We start from the raw sequence: 22,176 nt of genomic DNA, 5'->3' as shown, positions 1-22,176 counted from the left end.
GACATGATATGGGAGGACTGCCTGACTTACTGACACTTCCTGAAGCCTTCTTTTCATTTCCTCCTGACCAGAGATCTCTAACATCAGGTGGAGTCAGGTTCACCTATCGACTGGTCCACCACCACCCGCCCCCAGTCCTCTACTGGTCTATGGAGTCAGACGCACCTGCAGAATCACTGTCAGCAACGCTGAGTAATTACAGCGATTAATGCACAGACAGAGCTCGCCTCTGGCTCTGGACACTCTATCAAGATGCGTGTGGTAATGGATGAACGTACTTTCTTAATAGAGAATCCATAGTGTGTAAACATTTTTTTTAAAAAGTATACCTTTTTGATTAAGACTGACTTTACCCACAATCCTCTTGGGGGAGATCGTTTACCAGCCTCGAAACAAGAGAGAAAGCGGTCAGGTTCTTTTGCCCTTGTCGTTGCGCTCACGCTGACCTCTAAAAATGGACAACAAAGATCATATCACGAAACCAATACTAGCGCCAACGGCCTTTGCACAAATTGATTTACCCACCCAGAACTCACTCCCATCTCAATGAGGTGGCAGGATGCTCACAGCATATATCACTGTCACACAAGCACCCTCTAGTGAAATGTGATTTTTATCTTTATGAGCTTTTTTCCTCCTTTTCGGTACAGCATGTAGCGGGTTCTGATAAGTGATGAGAAATAAAGGTTTGGCACATTACGTTAATACGGGTGCTCTCTGCGCATATGGGTGCTATCACACAGGGAGAATGACACTGCTGTGGTCCTGTGCATTTGAAAGCGGCTGGCGAGGCAGCAGGGGGTCTGTGGTATATGGCTCATAGATCACTAATGTGTGGGTGAGAGTTGTCACCAGCCAGCGCCTGGCTGCGAAGCACAACATAGTTTATGGCACACAACCGCTAGACGCAAGCATGAATCGTGGCCCAGGCAACAATGAGGAAAAGCGCACTAAAAATAGATGATAAGCTTTTTTGCGCTCGCCCCAGAAACAATGACTCCTTTTGATTTTTCATGTGTTCAAACTGTGGTACAAAGGATAAAGGAAGCGGTGGATAATGTCTGACTGGGCCTGTAGTAAAAGATCTGGATAAATACAGTCGAGAGCCCACGCTAACCTGAAACGCACCCTCGGTGAAAGCTGGAAAGACACGATAAATGTTGCACTTTCAAGTGTGTTAAATGCACTAAGATAGTCTGGGCTTTCTCTCTTTCCAACTGACAACCTCTGTTACACAGTTAATTACAGCCAACTGCAACACAGCGCAGTGTCAATTATCATGTGCTTTAGCTCTCTCCCAATGGATATTTTTACTGCCTTAGTTTCACAGCTAAAGTTTCTACCTTCTTTTATTGCTATTCTGCCCAGGTCTCGAGGCTGAATTACATTCGTCAGACAGAGCTGTAAAAACAGAAGGGATTTAAGGATTCAGATTGGTGGAGGGTAACCTAATCTTCCGTAATTGGGGGAATGGTTCTCATTTATATCAGCCTACTTTAGAAAGCAAGCTCATCGGGAGGCTGCTATCATCCCAGGCATTTTACTCTGACAATTCATTTTCATAAAGGCCGGGAAAAGGGAGGTCGGCCGCCACGGCTACGAACACACATATTAAACCTAATCATCATTAATCAAAGCACTACTTTAACTTAGGAGGTCATGGAAATCAACATACACAACAAAAATGCTGCACAAAGATCCCTCATGTGTCGGTTTTGCCTGAGCCGCAGTGCTGCTGGAGTGCTGTGAAATAACACATTCTGGGCTGCGTCGTCTGAAAATGGAACTAAAATGGTAATCCTCTGCCAGGCGAAGCGTTCTCGCCTCGCCAGATGCTTAGTTCTGAAATTTGCCTAATTGCCACGCTCAGATCAATCCCTTTTACGCTGCCAAATGAATCTGCCCAAGTGTGTTGTGAGCGTTTTGTTGGCCCAGTATGGTTTTTCTCTTGCAAAGATTTGTGTTTTTGTGACTCCTGGTGAAGGCCTGAGAGAGGTTTTGGTCTCTGTGACATATCAGTACAACCGGATGCGTGTCTAACCCCTGCTGACCCGAGTGCCCATTAGCCATGGTGTTGCAGTGAGGGCACAGGGCTGATCCATCTCAGCCCCAGAGTACACCCACTCTTCATATGGCTCAGACACATGCCGTGGGCGGACTAAACATGGCCCTTTGATCCAAGGGCAGCATGTAGGACTGGACACTGACTTACTGACCTCCACACACTCAAAATATACTTGTACATCTATATATATGTATATTCACATGGTGTACTCACTAATGTGCACGCACAAGAAGTTGACTGCGATTATGCACATCTTTTTTAGTAGTATGTTTCCTGGCTTGCAAATGCATAATTCACAAATTCCCATACTGAAACACAGTCACAGTTATTGACACATGCTGAGAGGTGGGCACAAATGTTGAATGAAAAAATCTCATCTGTGCAGCTACTACTGTTGTCATTAAAACTACAGTGCTGTGAGTGCATATTATGAATGATACACACATACGCTCAGCTCATCTTGGCAATGAAATGCACCGAGAGAAACATCCATCTACGATTCATCTCCCATCTGCACGGATGACACATCTCACATCATCATGAGAAATGACTATGTGATATAAAACTCCTCATTCCAAAATAAAGAGCAATGCCAGCGAATAGGAAAAGGAGAAGGAGAGGAGAGAGGTGCATCTGTGTGTGTGTAAATATGGAAAGTGATGGATGAATCAGAAGTTTAGTCAACAGAGAAAACCTTGGTTCCAACTGCCCGGCTGTCTGATGAGCCACTCTCTGCTTGTCAACAACATCCCCTATCATTCTCACACAACTATCTACTCACAAAACCAAGACCCGCCCCCTACATCCCTTCAGCAATTCCACCATCCTCCAAGAGAAACACCTCCGAAAGCAGAACGGGTTGCTCGCAGCGGCAGCGGTAGCAGAAATCTCTTTCCCTCCTTGTCTCTTTTTCCCCTCCCCTCTTCCCTTTCCCTCTCCTCTCTCTATTTCTGTGCACGCTCTCTCATTCCTTTTTGTCTACACTTCTTTTCTACCCTTCCCGCGTTGCTGTCGCGTTTGGCGCGTCGGATGAAAACATAAAAGAGGCAAAGAACACAAAAAAGAAAGAGGGGGAGAAATAGACAAACCGATGCTGGGGAGGCTGGAGAAGCCAAATTAGCATGAGAATACTCACAGTGTTGTTGTTGAAGGAGCGCGGGGATGGGAGCGCGGCACCGGTCCCTCCGTCAGATACAACCTGCACAAGATTGAAGAGGGGAAAAAAAAAGAAAACTAGGCTGTGAGAGCGGCAAGCGAGAAGGGAGAGGAGGAGGAGAGAAGAGCAGGACAAGAAGGAGGAGGAGGAGAAGAAGAAGAGGGAGGAGGAGGAGGGAGCCGAGCATCTAATGCACGCACCAACAGGAGCCCAAATAAAGAAATGAAGGATTCCTCGAGCGGTGTGCGTGTGTTTGGCCAGCGCTAGTGTGCTTGTGTGTTGTTATGAAGGGGGGTGGGGAGGTAGGTTGTCTTTGGGAAATATAAAAACACACACGCTCACATGCGGGGTTGCACTTGGGCGCACAATCACATCTGACAGGTCTGATCTGCGGTCCACCTACCTCCTTATCGCTACCTCATTCTTCCACAGCACTGTGCTCTCTCTCTCTCTCTCTCTCTCTCTCTCTCTCTCTCTCTCTGTCTCTCTCTCTCTCACTGTCTCTCTCTCTCTGTTGTTCACACTGATGCCAGAGATTCAGCCGCTACAGGGGAGCTATCGCCCTCATCGCTGCATGTTACTGAAAGAGGGAGGGCACCATCGGATCTCCCGCCCGCCTACGCCACCCGGCCCAACCTCTCTTGCTCCCTCCCTCCCTCCCTCCCTCTTCCATCTCCACCTCCATCTCCACCTCCAATGTACAGAGAAAGAGAATGCTTCAATTGAATGAAAGCAATCCCAGTGGCATTGAGGCAATTATAGAGGCTGCTGGCACTGTTTTCTGCTTTTTTCGTCCTCCCCTCCTCTTCCTCATTCCCTCCATCCTCTCTTGGGCTGGTGGAGGGTCTGTTTTCGCTCTCTTTCAGTTTCTCTGAGCTCCAGACATATGCCACTATTAATGTAGCTTCTGTCACTTCAGCTGTTTTGGTCAGATCACCTCCGTCTCTGCTTCAACCTTCTCAGCCCGAGTGGAGTTTGCCTGCTTGCGTGGCTGCCAGACCGTTCTCAGCCACCCAAATACCTGCCTCTCAAATCCACAACCCGGCAGCACCGTGGAGAGCTACTGAGAGGTAAAATATATTAATCCCTCTGACCTTATCGGGTCTTGGGAGGCTAGTGTGGCATGGCGCAGCATGGCACAGTACAGTGCCGAACACAAATTACTCAGGAGAAACTTTAATAACCGTCTTTTATGTCGGAGTTTTGATGCTGCTGTATGTTCTGTCTGCCTTCTTGAGAATCTTGCAGTACATATATCATCATCAAACGAAGAGCTGTAAGTCAAACACCTCAGCCTCTAATCAGGTAGCCCTCCCTCCTTCCCCTCCACCCCCACACATTGCATCCCTCCAGCCACGACTGCACTTTATCTCCCCTCAATTAACATCTTCTGAGCGAGCCTCTATTATCTTAACCACACAGAGCAGAGAGGTCCTCCGAGGAGACGCCGTGGAGGACGGCTGAGCTGTGGACAGAGGGCTCCCAGCCCTGCTGCTACCACTGCAATTCGCAGGCCTAATTAAAGCCCAAGTCAGACATGACAAACTGCGAGCGGAGGTGCTACAGAAACAAATACAGTCAGAAGTGTTGCCTGCGCGGGTGCATGTAGCCCCGAGGATTCTCTTTGTGAGGATTATCTGCCAGAAAACAGGCACGTTCATGTCAACGTCATGACAACATCATCTAAATCTCTTTTGACAGTTTGCTCAGTTTGATTGTGTTTATTTTCTACCTACTGTATAGGCATCGCCACAGTGTCACAGCATCCAGTATAAATCATTCTCCATATGAACGAGAGGCAGAGTAAGACAATGCCAGCATGTAGAAGCTCAAGGATTCCTATAAAATGTATAAGTGACACAGTTGGCTGACGTCATGCTTATATATGGCTAATTTCCGTTTTGTATAATACCCCCTCTGCCCCATTTCATCTGTTTGGTTGCCCTCACCAACTTCAATTTCATCCTATGAAGCCATCAAACCACCCATTAAGCCATCAAGCTGCCCTCTTTGTCCTTGCCGCTGTCTGACAACAACAGTGAGAGCTGGTGCCGCACCCCCCTCTTGCGCTCTCACTACCAAGAAACCCTGGCTATTTGGTCGTCCCGGCCACCGACTTTGGCTCAGGCCAGACTATTAAGAGTATTCTATTACTGTTAGGTTAACCTGTCACGCTTGGATGTGGCTCTCTTTATTGTCTGGCTGCTGTGAAAGGGCAGGGGATAAAACTCAATCAGCGGGACAAACGACCACACATGGCACCATTCATCAGAACCCGGGGTTCCCCCTCGTGGGTGCTGGCCACCGCAAACCTCTGCAACTCTGCAGGGGTAGCCTTCACTCCTCCTTAAAATGTGAGCTCCCAAGAGCCAGTCCGCACAGCCAAGGATGGACAGAGTGGAGTGTTTGGTCACATAACATCTCCCCTCTTAATCATGACTCGGGGAACAGCGGTGCTATCAGGGATGTAGAAACTAATGTATCGACTATAACCAGGTAGTGCAGCAGACGATGTGGGGGAGTGATTAAGAAAGCAGACTAGTGATCAGTGGATGACAGGGGTCAATCCCCTGTTGGGCAATTGGGGAGTGGCCTTGGGCTAGGTACTTAGCCCCAACACACAAGCTAGACACTCAACTGTGTGAGTGGATAAAATGTCAAATTCAACTTCACCCTTTGCCAAGGTTCAAAGCAAGAAGATGACAGTGAACGCTTTGGTTATTAAAAAATTCATATCGTAATGAAACAGCCGTGTTCCATCTTCACACATCCCCCTCCAGCAAACACGGTGCTCCTTTTTTCATGGGATCCATCAAGGGAGGGCCACAATTAAGTGACTAATTTGATTAGGAGATAATGTGAGTCCCACTTAATGGAAAGGACAGACTTCACAACACAGGCAGATTAGTTTGGTGGATGCCTGCTTATTAATTAAGACAGCCCTCCGTGCCCATATTAAGTCAAATGCACAGATGCAGTTTTAATGGGTCAGGGTATGCACACGTAAGACAAATGGAAATTGGTAGGTGTAAAAAAAAAAAGAAAGAAAAAAAGAAGCTGGTAAGGCTTGATGATGAAAACGATGACCGTGAAACGTTTTAATTTACCTTGGACTTGAAAAAAAATTGGGTATACACTTGCATTAATTACACACTCATAATGTAATCGGTAGCTGTGCTTGTTGTTAAAACATGCCAAAATACTTCTCATCTAGAATTTCATAGTGCACTGTGCTGTGTTTCCACTGTGTGTCATTGCACACCATAGCAACAGCAAGTCATTATACTTGTTCAAATTACCTCTCTAGCTGTCATTCAGTTTTTGTCTCCGATTCTACATAAGCCTTCACACAAACTCCTGCTTTTCATTTATGATACAATCTGCATGCCGAACCAATGCTACAACTGGAGCCTCATCCCTTAGAAGATTTGATATAAACATGCAATGAATTATTTATTAATAAACTAATTTAATGTTTGAGGGAAAAAAGCAAATAAATGGGACCAATTTTCTCTTTTGAAGTCTATGATAGGCCACATTCTCGTCTTGACTGAGGAGCTTTAAAAATGACACGTGTAGACAACAGAGTTCCCTCGTGAACAGATCTGTACCCAAGTCATTTTCTTCCTGCCATCTCATGTGATATTTCTTTTCTAAAGTCCAACAGATTTTGTTTGTAGCTCAAGTCCTGCATGCCCCAATGGTTGCCCGCTGCACACTGACAATCAGCCAGACGGATCTCCAGTGCAGCGATTTCTGAGTCCCAGTAGGAAAAAGTAAAAACCACAACCGAAAGCATGAAAGATTACTGTATTTGCAGCAGTCCTTGAGTTTGTGCTTGGCATCTGGCTGGCGTGTTCAGCCGCCGCAGTGCTCTGTCATTCCGGGCACACAACACACTCCCAAGCGCTCTATTTACGGTGGCCGAATCCCTGCTGTGTGGAGCAGGAAGGGTATAATCTCCCAGCGGTATTCTGGGTGGTGAATCTGCTGGTGTTGTCTGTGCATACCAATGGCAACCTCACCTCTGTCTAAGGAGTTATAATGTATAAAGAAAGGAGGAAAAAAAGAACGCTGCAAGCTGCTGAATGATGTGTCAAGATGTTAGAAGGGAAATGGCGGTATCTTGTAACCCCCAGTGGAGAAATACATTCATTACCCATCAACAGCAGTAGCACCAGTGTTACCACTTTGGCGGCTGCTATTCGTACCACCTGCCTCTGTGCAGTCACACTGTGCTGAATTCAATCAAGCAGCCATGTAAAACACCCACATCTATGTGGTGTTTATGCATACTGCCACCTGCAGACCTGTGGCTCATTCCGAGGGCTATGTTGTGTACCGAGATGATCATAGGCTACGGACATCTTGGCACGCAATGTGATGGAATTTCACTTGTTAAGTTTCTGCTAAATGAAAAGTTAAGAAAGACGTAGGCTAAACGGCTGTGAAACGTGTTGTCACTGGATTACATCAAAAAAGAGTAACTCCCTGAGAGGATGCGCTGAAGGTCTGTTTAGTATATGCACACCTGCATATAGTTGCCTCATAGATGCATCGTATGATGAAGCCCCAGAGTGAGGAAGCTTAATGAGGCCATGCAAGGGATCGTGTCTGCAAAGTGAGGTGTCAGGTGACTTCCCTCCTGGCTATATGTGCATCTCATTGGTATGTGCAGCGCAATGAGGCCTTGGCTCTTTTCTGATTATGTCGTCTGCTGAGAGCCGGGCTAGCCCAGGGTGAGAGCCAAACCGACAAGGCTGAGATGGAGGGAAGATTCAGAGAGCCTCTGTTCTCTCACCGGGGGATCCCCCACATCATTTAGCGCCTCATGCAGATCGCTGCTAGTGGCAACACAGCCCTCTGGGCCCGGGGAATTAATGTACCAAGCAATGGCAGAAGTGATTTATTAAAATAACACAGCCTGATGAGAGAGGGGCCAGGGTTGCTCTTCCTCAGCTCATCCCCATATGCCACGGAAGGAGGAAATGGAATCATATGGCTGCTACAGCGAAAGAGCATCAGAGGAGAAACCGAGAGAAAGTGGACAGCCACTACACAAATTGTGCAACAGTCCTCGCTGTCATTGCTTATTTATTTACCCTCTTTCCATTTGAGTCAGGCCTTGTATTAAATTGATCCCTCCTGCCGCGTTTTGCCTTGTTGAACAAGCGCAAAGCCCCGTTAAGTGTCTGTGAAAGGCTGGTGATTGTGTTTGTGGCGCCCCGGGTGTGCCGCGGCCGTCCGCTCCCCTCTATCTCCCCCGGACAGACGGGATTAGAGGCTGAGAGAGGGGCTGAATGACCCTCTGGGGGGGGACAAGAGACAGGCAGGCACTGAGCAGCTTGGTTTGGAGCTCACACGCAAATACACAGTGACAAATACAAGCCTATGCATGCTCCTGCACACACATTCTCTCAGGCACACATGCACAAAGTCTTTAAGCTTAGATTGCCCCCAGACAGATGCAGAGACTTGGTCACGCGCAGAGGTAGACATGCACTTATCCATGAGCTCACACATTAGTTACTGTACAAGCAGAAAGCTACTGTATGTATCCTCTTGCTGCTGTTGATATAAAAACATCTGCTGCATTGGCAACATCTGCTGTTTGATAGTTCATATCGAAGCACTGGCATTTTTATAATTTTACTTGCTTTTCCATTCAGCTAATCACGATTTGTGTAAATTCCTGCTGATCTCAGACCTAACTGATGCTGCAGGATGGCTGCACAGACATAGTGAATGGAAGGAGATGATGTGGTTCCCTAGCAGGCATTCAATTGAACATGGGAGGTCTCACATTTAAATACATTTACATCGTACATTTCGCTGACACTGTCATCAAGAGTGGCTCGCTATACATACAAGAGAGGATTCATTTGCAGTGACTGAATTGCAAACACTTCCTGAAGCTGAATAAGGAGTGCAAAGGTTAAAATAAGAGTAAGTAGAAGATAAAAAGAGAAAAATCTCAACTGGAATCATTGTCTTAAAACAGATCTAGTGGGAAAAGGGAATACAGGCAAAGCAGATTTTTTAGGAGACACTGGTAGAATCCGTTACAAATTTAGCATGAATGTAGTGGAGTGTGGAAGTGTACCTCCTTGAGGAAAAAATGGATGCCCAGAAAAAAAAAAAACTGTACTCTACATCTCTGAACCCTGAGAAGCTGCAGCACACATCTCCCAGCCGGCTCCATCTGCGCCACGGAGCCCCCAGGGGATGTTACTGTACGGCTCCCCCGTCAAAGCAATGGAGCAGCACTCATTCACATCAAGGAGCACACTTTGAATCCATTCAGATCAGATGATTACGATGCTGGGCACCTTTCTCGGCGGGGCAGATAAGTGGAGAGGCTCCATTCGACATTTACATCTCATACACCTCATCAAACATCGGGTCTTTGTAGTCATGTGTTACATTTGAATAAAGCAAAGTTAGAATTTTTAAGCAGTGTGGAAATTCATCAAACCTTCCGTCCGGTGAGGCCCTTGTCTCTCCCAGCAAATAACTCTTGGTTACCTTATTCAAACTGAAAGTGGCAGGGCTCAAATCAAATCAAGTCAAATCAAATTGTGCTGGGATGAAAAAGTGAGGAGTGGGGAAGGAGAAGGAAAGGGCTTGAAAACAGCCACATTTTCTCTCCAAGTCCAGGTTCATTTTACCCTTTAATAGCTCACAGCAGCAATTTACTAAATAATAGTTGAATTTGCACAAAGCTAGCTTTAAAGTGGCAACACTTTTATTAAAGACAAAGTCAAGTGCAGAGGAAGGTAAGGAAGTCAGTGCCGAGAATACAAAGATCAGAGAGAGCTTTGCAGAGTTTTATACATCTAGCGCTCAATACTGTGACCTTTCATTGTATAATTGTGTCACTCGACGTCTGATAAAAGAAATATGTTATAAAAACGCATGTGTTTATCCAAAGGCCTGAACAGGAAGACTAACAAAAGGAAACCCATACTGCAGAAACACACAGAGAGCGCCAACCGAAAAGATGTCGTTCAATGACATGCTGTTACATTCCTGTGTATGATGAACGGATCCAGACAGAAAAAGAGCTGAATGGAGACAAAGGCAGACAGAGTAGGCAGACTTAGAGATACAGAGCGAGAAGCAACCTCGATCTGTGCCGGGTTCCTCTGCCTTCAGTTTGAACTTTCGTGGCAAAGATGAAATAAAATAACAATGGGTTACCATAGCAATAACAGTGGAGCACGTAACTAAGTAGTATGAGATATGGGGAGCATTTGAGGAGGGTGGGTGTGTGTGTGGTGGTGGTGGTGGGGAATCCAGCTTTTATCTGTCAGGCGCAATCCTCCATCATCAAAGCTCTTCTCCACTTTCAGGGCCAGGACTGAAAGACACCAGTGGATCATTAGTCTCCAGTGAAGAAGACAGTCATTTATCCAAGTGTGTTTTTTTTCCTAAATTCTTTTCCACAAAAGTTGAGAGGAGTGAAAAAGGGTTTGTGTGGGTAAAAAGGAGAGAAAGAGGGTTTTAAAAAAGATAGAAAGAGGGATTAATCTCTTTTTCAGCAAGTCAATTTCTCTGGGCACTAACCTAGCTCCCTTTGGGCTACCTGTGCAGGTATCAAGTCTGCGGTCTGACGGGCTCCTCTCTCTGTGAAGCACTAGCCCTTTGCAGCACATCAATACACTGAACTTTTCCTGCCGAGTACCTGAGCTCTCCTGCATGACCCGCGCCTCCTTTATCTATTCTGTTTAAAGATACCGGTTGCAGGAGAAGGAGCTTGATTACCTCCTGGGACAACCCCGCTCCTCTTTAAGTTTGCCAAGTGAGAAAGTCTTCAGAAGTTTGTTGACAGATCTCTGCTGCAGTGGGAGGGAGCGATGGACATGGTAACCTTGGCTCTCCAAAGGACAAACGGAGAGTTTTGAAAAGATCAAGCGGGAGGGATTTTGTTTATGGAGACGGACAGGAACAGGACGGTACAGGGATCACAGGTGTGTGTGGGGAATATATACATATATATATATATATATATATATATATATATATAAAACACCAGAGCTTTCTAGGATTCCTATCCTACTTATGGAGGTGTGATCAAGCATAAAGCACCATCACGAAAATCCATTCCATGAGGAGAGGAATATAAATGACAGCCTAACAAGTTAAAGGAAAGAAAATGTGTGCAGCATGACTGAAGACATTTCTATGTGTTTAACTGGCTAGCTTTTATTCTTTTGCTGTTTCCATAAAATGCAGACATAATTGTGTTGCAGAGCAGTCTAACAAGGGTGCTTGAAAATAAAGAAAAATATGTTTTGTTTTTTCTTTGTTCTTTTTGTGTGTGTGTGTGTGTGTGTGCGTGTGTGTGTGTGTGCGTGTGTGTGTGTGTGTGTGTGTGTGTGTGTGCGTGTGTGTGCGCGTGTGTTTAAGAAATTATGCTTGCTGCTTATATGAAAAATCTCTGTTAAAAATTTCTATAGAGCAAAGAAAAATTAATTAACTGTTAGACGGATGAAATCTCGTTTGGACTTTTCAGCATTTAGGCATTCAGTATTTATGATGAAATCTACTGTTTTAATGAAATTTGATCTTTCGGACACAAAAATGGGGAACATAAAGCAGCAGTTAAAAGCAACTTTATGGTGAAGCTGTTCAGTATTCTATTAATACTGTGAATAATGGATCAGGAACCTTCAATAACTAAAAAACTGTTGTTACATACAGACTGACTATGTAAATGTCCCTGAACATTCTGAAAAATTGTTATGTAAGCAAACAATTTCATGTTTGAGCAATTTTGCATTGCAGGAGAGCATTTGCAGCTTATTTGCTAAATCTGCTATGGTCACTTGGCATAATCGATGGCGTGATGTCAGTATTCTTGAACTGGCATATGATTATTCTATTTTTGTTTTACTTCGGGCCATTATAAAAAAAATGTTTTTCTTCAGTATCACTGCATAAGTCTTGCAATATGGCATCAGATGTTTTTGGCTAAAGTCGTTTTTCAGCCGCAGTCAGTTCTACAGTTTCAGAAAATGGCAGCTGCAGCAGTGTAAAAATTTCCAAGGTCCCAAGGCTTCGAATGTATGGGGGTATTTCAAATGACCACAGAACATAAAGGCGGTTTGTAAACTGTGTAAAGTTTTTGAAGCTTACAAATGTAGAACAGCCCACTGCAGAATTCAGCATGAAGGCACTCTGTTTGCTTCTTTCCTGCTCTCTGTGCTGATGCAAACTGTGTTTACACTCAGCTGAATTTCCATTAAAGCTTAAAGCTTTACATATCTTTCTGTTTCTGTTGTCAGACAACTGAACATGCATGAAATAGTACTGAAACACGGTTCATTAGGACTGTATGTTTATCAGCAGTCACTTTGAAGCTTCTGCTCTGTACTGCTAAAATCCTGATTGTATAATCACATAAACTCTGCAAAACACCCATAAGTTAAAGACAACAGTTGTGCTGTGCAGTGGGATGCAGTTTCATAGAATTTGAGCTATTACCTAAAGTTAGACAACAATTAAATAATGAAGAGAAAAAGGATTTGCTGCACTGTGTCCACGACACATTTAGTTTAACATGCAGACTTTTTCACGTTGTTAAGGTGTTTAATACAAACCTGAAAAGTATTTTGGAGTTGCAACAATAAGTTATTTTTTTTTATTTGATTTTTTTCCCCCCAGTTTATCCCTACAGTTTTGCACTTTAATATGTAAATTCTTGGCATGTTATACTGTCCAATGGCATATAGTTTGCCAAAAATACAACTAACCTTAACTCATTTTACTCTTTCAGTTAATCAAATTACTTATTTAGTTTAATCAACTAATCTGTAAAATAGTAAATGGATTGATCAATGTAAAAATAGTCATTAGTGGCGGCCCTATTATGTGTACAAGATATAATAATAATGTACACCACACATCTTGTCAGTCCTGCATACTGAGGCCTTAAGCTGTGATTTTCGCTCCAACAGGAAAATGTGATCGTACAGAAATTATTTTCATAATCTCTACACAATGATGTTGTTGTCAAAAAACTCTGTCAATTTAACAAAGAAAAAAAAGCCAAACAATGCTTGTGGCAAGTGTTACACAGGTGAGCATTCAGGCAATGCAGCATTGAGAGTGCAGTGTATTTGGACAAGATGATGAATATACCATACATCTAGTCAAGCCTGTATAATGGATCCATGTGTCAGGGTGTGACTTCGAGGTGTTTCCTGAGGAGCGCTGTGTGTTTCCAGGCCTTTATGAAAGCCGGCCGGTTGTGTAAGTCTGCGTGCATGGGTGTGTACGTGTCTGGCTCTGTAGCTGCTGGGCTCCACAGGTACACAGGCCATCGATCACACGGTGCGGCCATTATACACAGGCAGGGGTGGAGGTGGATAATGCTCCCACCGCTGCCACTGCCGGGGCCTCGACCGCTTGAGGGTCAAGCGTTTGGCTGGCCAGCGGTAATCAAGCCGACAGCGGGCTGCCTGTCTGCATGACAGATAACGTCACTAACACTCATCTGCACACACGAGCACGCAAATACACCCAGCCCGACTGCACACACCCAGTCTAATGGGCTGCTTTAAAACACACACAGCCAAGTAGCAAAGTTTGGAATTAACAAGCAGATTTCATATGAAATGATGGCGTCACAGAAATCTTTATTAGAAGATAACTTCTTAACTTCCTGAATTTTTTCCACAGAGTACAGACCAAAATTACGGAATAAAATACACTTTCTAAGTTTATAATTAAGCAATATGATATTTAAAAGTGCAAGCTTTGCTGTTTTGTGTATTTTACTAGTTTTTGTCTATATATAGCATGAAGACATAATCTGCATCAGATAGCAGGACAAACTAATTGTTGGTTTTGGTCTCGGGGGATTTGTTTATGAACTAAAAAAAGATAAAGTAACCAGTGTTCTCCCTAAAACTGCTGTATGAGATATTTCTGCAATAATGCGGTAACCTCATTAACTTCAAACCTGAGGAAATGAGGCAGCAACAAAGGCGTTCCACCCCTAATTCTACAACTAGCTGAGGAGGGAAGATTCAAAACGGGTGCGTTAAATATAAAACTGTTCCTGTAAGCAGCGAGCCTCCAGAGGTTTAGAGACAGGCTCACCAGTGACAGCTCCACTTGCTCAACACCTCCACCTTCACTATTCAAAAAAAAAAAAAAAAAAAGAATACATCACGAGGTGTGAGTGAGCTGATGTGAAAGTTATACATTAAAAAAAAAAAATCTAACATATCATTTATATCCAGATGCTATTTGTTGTTGTCAACATCTAAAAGTGACCCCAGAGGGATTTCTATATCCCAATTAAGCAAAAGAACGCAAATAACAGGTAAAGACAACAACAAACTGTTTCAAGTTTCATTTAAACCAGACTGTATTTGCTAAATTTTCTAATTTGCAAAAGTACCCAACACCCATGCAAGTCGTCTACTTAAAGTCAAAACATCTGCTATTTGAGCTTCCAAATGGCAGGTGGAGGACCGAGCGAAAAGGAAGCGGGTGAGACACAGATGGGGAAGGAGACCGAAAGAGAAGGAGACAGAAGGAGAAGGATACAGAAATAGAGGAGAGCAGATAAAGAGAGGGGAGAGGATGTGGTGAGGAAGCAGAGCGTAGTAGAGCCGGCCGCTGGGACTGTGAGGAATGAGCTGGCTGTGCTATAGGAGGCCTTAATGAGCATTCTCTCTAAACCCTGGAGAGTCTCTCTACAGCTCTCGCCCAATCTCTGTCTTTTCTCACAGCCAGCGAGGTACAGACACACGAAACTGGTTGCATGATGCCATATGCACAGACGCATACAGAACGTAAAGAGGGATGAACTGAAACATGCACACAATCACTGCTCACTGGTAAGTCTGAATTTGTCCAGATATAATTCACTGTCACCTCTGCAGGGCACACAGGCGTTTAAATCCTCTCTCATAATGAAACAACATTAACGGGCTACGTGACACGGTTCTCTCTGCTCCTGCAGACAACACTAATATCTTGCTCTATTTCAATTCCATTGCATTAAATTGGTACAGTGAAGTCAGCGTGGATCCTAATAAACCAATAAACACCTCGGAACCAAAGGGAGAAGTGTGGCAGCCGAGCTCAGATAATAGCCACTTTATGCATTAGCAAAACACCTGGTAATAATGGCTTCCTACTGTAGGTCTGTTTTTTTTCTCTCAGCAGACTAACATGCCCTTGATTCTCTCATGACTTATCACTTCTCCCAGCTGTAGTTATGGATGGAGGGGCACAATAGACATACCTTGTAAGTGTCTGTGTGCAAAAGTCTCTGGTTTCATCCCCACCCCTTAAAAACAGGCCCTTTATTTTTCCCCGGGAAATGGCTGAATGACAAGCTATCCGGCAATCCTGAATTATGGCTTGACATGTGCAGGCCTGAAAAATGGAAAAATGATGAACAACAGGACAAAAAATTCAGGGGGAACAAGTTGCAGAGGTGACGGAAACAGCTGTAAATCTGGTTCTGGGACAAGGCAGGAGATGAGGCAGAGTTGCATTCATGTAAGAGTGTGTAGGTGTGTCCATTGTGTTTATTTTCCGTCCTATTACGTGCATAGGTGTCTGCCAAGAATGACGAGAAGGAAACCTTTACTTAACAAAATGATTAGACTCTGTTGCCTCTCAATTGCTGCCCTGAGTGGCTATAAGGCTGCTGCCCCTTATCTGGCCGGAACTTGGAAACCATCCAGAGGCTCTGAACAACTCACTCTCATTAACTATTAACCAGTGACTCAGGCCTTAAATCATCTTGGTGGTCCCCAGCCTGCTGACCCTGCTGTGGATGGTGGAGGCAGTGGCAGAGCGGTGTTTCATCACCGCTAGCCCACCGGACACCCTGCTGATTTAATGGGCTACAATTACACTGCTTCTGACACAATATACTGCAAACATTTATAGATTTCCCTCCCTCCAACTCCACAGCCAGCAGCGCCGATACATTTTTTTTCACCCTCCACCAACCTGCTTGACAACTGGAGAGTTTGTATGACTAAATTACATGTTGTGAATTCAGCACCGCACTGACCTACAGGGCCAGTGCATATGGTAAAGGCTGCATTGCCCGAGGCTGTCGCACCATGTACACGGCACATATGAACATATTATACAGTAGGCCATCAGTACACTCGCAATGCAGCTGTTTATTATTTATATCAAACTCTGCTTGAGGAAGAGGAGGACTGAAGATAGCTGTTCGCTAGTAGTTTTAAAAAACCTATGTAATGAGGAACTAGCCGTCATGGTGGAACCATATGGCTGGCCTTCTATTTATGTATATCTGGTCTGATTAAGTCAGGTCTTGAGGCCCCAGAGTACAGCAGTTAGTTGATGGTGACTGGAATGGGCTACTAGGACGCCACCGTGCCCAATCATGTGCAATGGAAAAAAAAAAAAAAAAGACAACACTCTCCCGAGAGTCCTGCCTTGTTTTTGTACCTTCGTTAACGAAGACATGCTAATGTGTGCCGTACTATAAGTGGATCACAACTGAAATAGTGCATGGAGCTCTAGGTCATCATCAATCATAACGCTGATGTTTATTGATTCTGTCCAGACTCATTTTGACATCCAAGAGGTGCCTTGCTTCCAACATGTATCCTTGTATTGGTGTTGTTGGGAATCTGGAGATGCTTAATGCTTAAATAAGCATATGCTGTTTATCTGGTGGTGCATACCTCAAATCTGGCAACCTGGTTCTGTGTTTGGCAATTAACGCAAATAAATGTAGAAAATGACGGCATTCAATACCATGCCCCGTCTGTTTCAACTCTACTGAACAAGACAAAAATATATAAATGACATTTTTCATGATTTTTCCTGATGTTAATTTCTTACCCTTGAACCCTAACACGCACACAACAAACCGACTGTCCTCTAACTATGCTAATCTTGGCATGTCACCAGCTTTTCTTTGAAGGTCATCACGCTGAAATGAATGTCTCCTGGGGTGACAGAGCAGACTGGAGTTTGGCTCATCAACAACATTTCTTGGAGAGGGAAGGGAGGCAGAGGATGGAAATAATCAAATCAAATAATTGCCACTTTGTTTGTGACTGTCATATTTGATGTTTTCTGTTCTGGATATGTTTTGCTGTTTAGTTGAAACTATGGTGAAGGTTTTAAGGATCATTTATCTGAATAACCATAGCACATGTGCTTTTTCTTACCATGAAAAGTGAGAATGTCTGTGGTGAGAAAGGCCTACGAGTGCAACACGAGACCTATTTCAATTACTGAAAAAAGCAGAGATGTGGATGGTAGTTTGGAGGTCAGAACCAGGCTAAGAAATAATCCCATTAGTTGTGGGGGAAAAAATCAGAGAGGCAGAAGCCAAAACCTCATTTAAAAAAAAATACTCTTAAGCCCAGATGAAAAAAGAAAGAAAGGACTACATAATGAAGCAGTTTCCTATCTTAGTGAAATGGACTCTGTAAAAATGGTGGAACTACTATCTGCCTAATAAAGGTTACCTAAACCACTGATGTTATTTAGGATGTAAAAGTCATTCTGATTTTGAAAAATGCATTTACTGTTTTGTGACTGGATTATATTGCAGGTAGAAAAAAAAGTGTCATTCAGATTGCTTGTTGAGAAAGTGCAGCAAACTTGAGAAAGTAAGACTACTTCTTGGCAGAAGAATTCCAATCTCAGTAACACCAAGGAAAAATTCTGACAAAAAACGACAGTGACCTCTGTGTTATCCACAAGCCAGGTTTATCTCTGTCAATGACTGACACTGTGGAAAAATCCTCGGTAAGAGTTAATGATTCAGACCAGGATCCTGGTGGGAGGGAACCTGCTGGGTAAAGCCGGCCTGTAGGAGATGGCCTCAAGGCATGTAGGAGGCCTTTGTGCCAAACACAAGGCCTGAATCCTCCACGCCACCGCACAGTGACAGGAAGAGGGAAGGAGATGAGATAGCGGGCCTGTCCTCCTACTCTGTACTTCCTGAGATGACTGTGCGCTGGTGTATGTGTGCTCACGCGTTCCATAAGAATGTATTATATATATATACAGTACATCTACAGTAAACAGAATGCCCCTGTGCAAATACGCTATGTTTATGTGTTGTATAATATTACTTTGAGGTTTGTTTGCTCGCTCTCTGGGTTCTGTTTGGTGGGCAGTGTGGATGTTTTGGGAGCAGAGCGGTGTGGAGGCAACTGTGGTGCAGGCATGGCCTTTGGACAAGGCTTGCAGTGTAGGACTGCTGACAGGCATGGGACTGTTGCACTTCGCAGCTCCCCCATCATACACACACAAATACAGAGCAGAAGTGAGCCGGACTTGGCCCCTTGATTTAGCACTGTGGGTGGCTGAAGCCAGAAGACAGGAATCTAAAAGGAATAGAAAAATGGTCTGACTTGTCTGTCATTTTCTGCCTTATAGGTTGCCTTTTTTTTTCTCTTTTTCCCAGAAACCTTTCAACGACACAGAGTATAAAACCACTAGATATTTAGACTTTTGTATGCTCAATATCATATCAAAATTTGAATGCCAATGTCATGCTCAAGTTTCAGCAAAAAAGATCAGAAATAATATAAAGTTTTCATCAAATACAAAAGTTAACTTCTCGAACACATCAAGGTTCAATGCTATCTTAACAAAGACGGCCGTACAAGAACATTCACAAAGCAGAAAATAAGACTGAACAAGTACTTTATGTCAAATTTAGGTTCTTGGCCTTTTTGTATCATTTGTGCTACAGGACGGACGGACGGACGGACGGACGGACGGACGGACGGACGGACGGACGGACAGACAGAGAGATAGACAGATAGATTTTTATACTGCCATTTATATCAACAAAAGAAGACAAAGATCATGTTTTTTCTATGCTTCTCACTACAAATGCTGGCAGTAGAAATGTCTTTTTATAATTGTGTACATGAGATTTCCTGGAATCTAGCAATATCAGACAGTTATTGTAAGAGGCTATTGTATGAAATAGAATATGGGGAAAATATGTGCTTAGTACCTAAATGAAATACATATTATTTTATTGTCGAAATTGTTCACATACAGAAGCCTATCTGCAAGGCTGGCAAACCAGACAAAAGTCTGGCAATGAAAGCAACTTTTGTGTGTGTGTGTGTGTTTTAATATGTATACAAAGGGATGCAATGTTAATAGATTACTGTGTGAACAGAGAAACAGCAAGGAAAGGGTAAGTTCTGAGGTTTATTTTGACATTATGGGGTACTTCTACACTATGAGATGACAGGGACTAAAAGTCAAGCGAAAAACAGATGAGTGAAAATGGATGAAGAAATCAGTAAATGTATTACTTAATTACTGAATGTCCTTATCTCAGTATGCACACATATGTTGAATAACCAGCATAAGCACAAAGTTCTGCTCCTTTTTGACATAGTTACATGCAATTGTTGCATCTCATAGATATTTCCGTGCCTACATATTAACATATCTTTACAGTGAGTTCATGAGTAATTCAAACAAGAGTAACTGGTGCACATTCGGACACGCAGGCGTACTAGTATATAGGCTGTAACTATGGTTAAACTAAATACAAATTAAGATATTTTCTTTAAATCACATTTTATCACACAGACAAGAAGCTGTCATTGTTGGAAAGGTCAGTTCATGTCGTTTAACTCAATAAGCTGCAATAAAAACAGAACTACCAAATGAGCAGAAAGGATGTGAATCTGGACACAAATTCCACAGGGCTCACAGGGTTAAATCAGATCTGACACTTACATAAATTCTTTGAAACTTTTGTGACATACTTTGACTAGAAGACACATTTTTAAAGTCGTGACTCAAATGACCATTACTGGGTACATTATGATTTACATAATGTTATAAATCTAAGGTCAGAAGGGGTTTGCTGGCAGCAGAGATGGCTTTGATCCCACAAAGGAACAACCTGGTTTTGAGGCCTGATAAGGTTGCTCCAGACAGCTGATAGTCTATGCAAAAGCAAAGATTTGCTGTTAGTTCTGCTTTATAACTTCCATATTTTCATTCATATACTGCGCCAGTGCTTGCTTATGGGCTTTCATTTCGACTACGTATTCTGTTTTTCCTGTTGCAATGGAGACTTTCAGTAAGACTGCACTGTCTGCTGAGCTGTTCTTTAAGAGAAAAATAAATCATGCAAAAGTCATTACGAATAAATACCACAGGGATGGTATTGCACTGCTTCACATGCATCACTAATTATGGGCATTTTATATTAACAACCAGAAGAATCCTTGTTTGCAACCTCAAAAACTTCACTGATCATTTAAGGAAATTAAAAAAAAAAAAAACAGAAACAGCACCTCCTCCTATTATGCACCAACTTTCTCCATTACCTGACATACTGCAGTGGTGCCGCCATCACAACGCACACAAATATGCACAAGCACGCACGCACACACACACACATACACACACAACTGGGAGAACTGTTTGAGCTGCCTCCCTTCCCTTCTCTTCTCACTGACAGCTGGCCTGAAATGACAATTTCAAAGCCTGAATATTAAAGGTTGGAAAGTCACTTTAATCTGATTACCTATCGGCTGCAAATCACCAACACGGGAAACTTTATCGACCAGAGAGAGTGAGAAAAGAGGTAAAAATACATCGAGACGACATAGTTTGACAAATGCGATGATAAATGGAAGTTAACTGGTGGATGGAAAATAAGTGTAGCTGTCTTTTTTTTTTTTTAGAAGGGAAAAAAATGTTTCAAAGATGATATTACACTATCCATCACTTATGTGTCACCATTACTCATGCATGATCATCAATCAGATAGTTATCACGCTGTTTCTATAATAATGTTTACTGACTGTGCTCCAACAGAAGAAACATATTACTATACTTTATCAAAGGCTTTAAAGAAGTAGACATGCCACTAAAGAAAAAAAAAAACATGCTTAGATGGCAATGATTAGCTAAGTTTATAGTGGCGACACTTTAATGCCTGTTTAGTCGCTCACAGCATCACTGTCATCAAACAACAAAGAACAAACTCACATCAACATCTAAGGACCAGAAATGCTGCTCAAACCACTTCGGCCCGTCAGACAGGTCCAATCAGTGCTGGCACCAGACAAAATTATTGGATGGGCGTTTGACTTCTACAGGCTTCTGCTGAATTCAAGGTTGTCTTTTTTTTTTGTTTTGGTAAATTTATTTTGATTTTCATTCATCCTTTTTCGGAAGCCAAATGCAGCACAGTCACGGCATGCCTTTTGCTCTTTTGATTACAGTTTTTGACTAAAAGTTGTGGTTGCTTTCAGGTTTACGGATTTGAAAAAATGACATGGCATTGACAAGTTGTAAAGTGTTTACTTGCGTGGGGTCAGGTTACTTGGATTTTTTTCCCGATTCTACTTATGCACCTCGGTTCTGATGCTGAGCAGCTGCTGGATATGATTCTTGATTTATTTGTGAGATGGAAAAAAAGGTTGAAAAACATGTCTGTTCTGAGGAAATTAGGCTTGCATAAAGAATAATAAATCTAATGTTTCCCTGAATATGTTGTTTGTTGTGAAAATAAGAAAAAACATACCTGCACCGCTTTATCAGTAAAATACTGGGACTGAATCCATCATCAGAACTTAAACAATATTCTATCCTACAATATAACAAATAAAGCATCATTAGTGGGGTTTTTTTTAGGATTTTTTGTTGGATTATTTTTAGGTGACTAAAAAAACTTGGTTAAAGTGAAAAAAGCTAAACTTAGTTTTCTCAACGGCTCCACTCAAAGCTGCAGTTTTATATATATATATATATATATATTTAGGATGGTATTCATAGTACATTAAAATTCAACAGAACATGTCAAAGTTTTTGTAAGTGCAAAAGTTTTTTTTTTTTTTTTTTCACTACTTATCAATTACACCCTTCTACTGGCCAAAAAGTGCAAGCTGGGTCAAAGCAATTACTTTAGGGAGCAACACTACTTATTAAAAGTAAG

General features: G+C 42.9%; 1 protein-coding gene across 7 annotated transcripts in view; it reads right to left on the bottom strand.

Moving 5' to 3' along the window:
- LOC110948477 (RNA binding protein fox-1 homolog 3-like) overlaps positions 1-22,176 on the bottom strand; it is a 550,111-nt gene that overhangs the window by 259,408 nt on the left and 268,527 nt on the right. For 4 of the 7 annotated variants that reach the window (XM_051941123.1, XM_051941117.1, XM_051941122.1 and 1 more), the window contains exon 10: positions 3,201-3,263. The exons of 1 other annotated variant lie outside the window; for it this stretch is intronic. The gene's annotated coding sequence lies outside the window, so the exon portion shown is untranslated. Of the gene's footprint in view, positions 1-3,200; positions 3,264-3,421; positions 3,593-3,624; positions 3,710-22,176 lie in introns of those variants that run through there. 2 more of the 7 variants (XM_051941120.1, XM_051941118.1) reach the window with 2 other exon arrangements.

This window comes from Acanthochromis polyacanthus, chromosome 21 (genome assembly GCF_021347895.1).
Source record: "Acanthochromis polyacanthus isolate Apoly-LR-REF ecotype Palm Island chromosome 21, KAUST_Apoly_ChrSc, whole genome shotgun sequence".
NCBI classification, from domain to species: Eukaryota; Metazoa; Chordata; class Actinopteri; family Pomacentridae; genus Acanthochromis; species Acanthochromis polyacanthus.
Note: the sequence above shows the minus strand (reverse complement) of the source record. Positions and strands in the feature narration are given on the sequence as shown.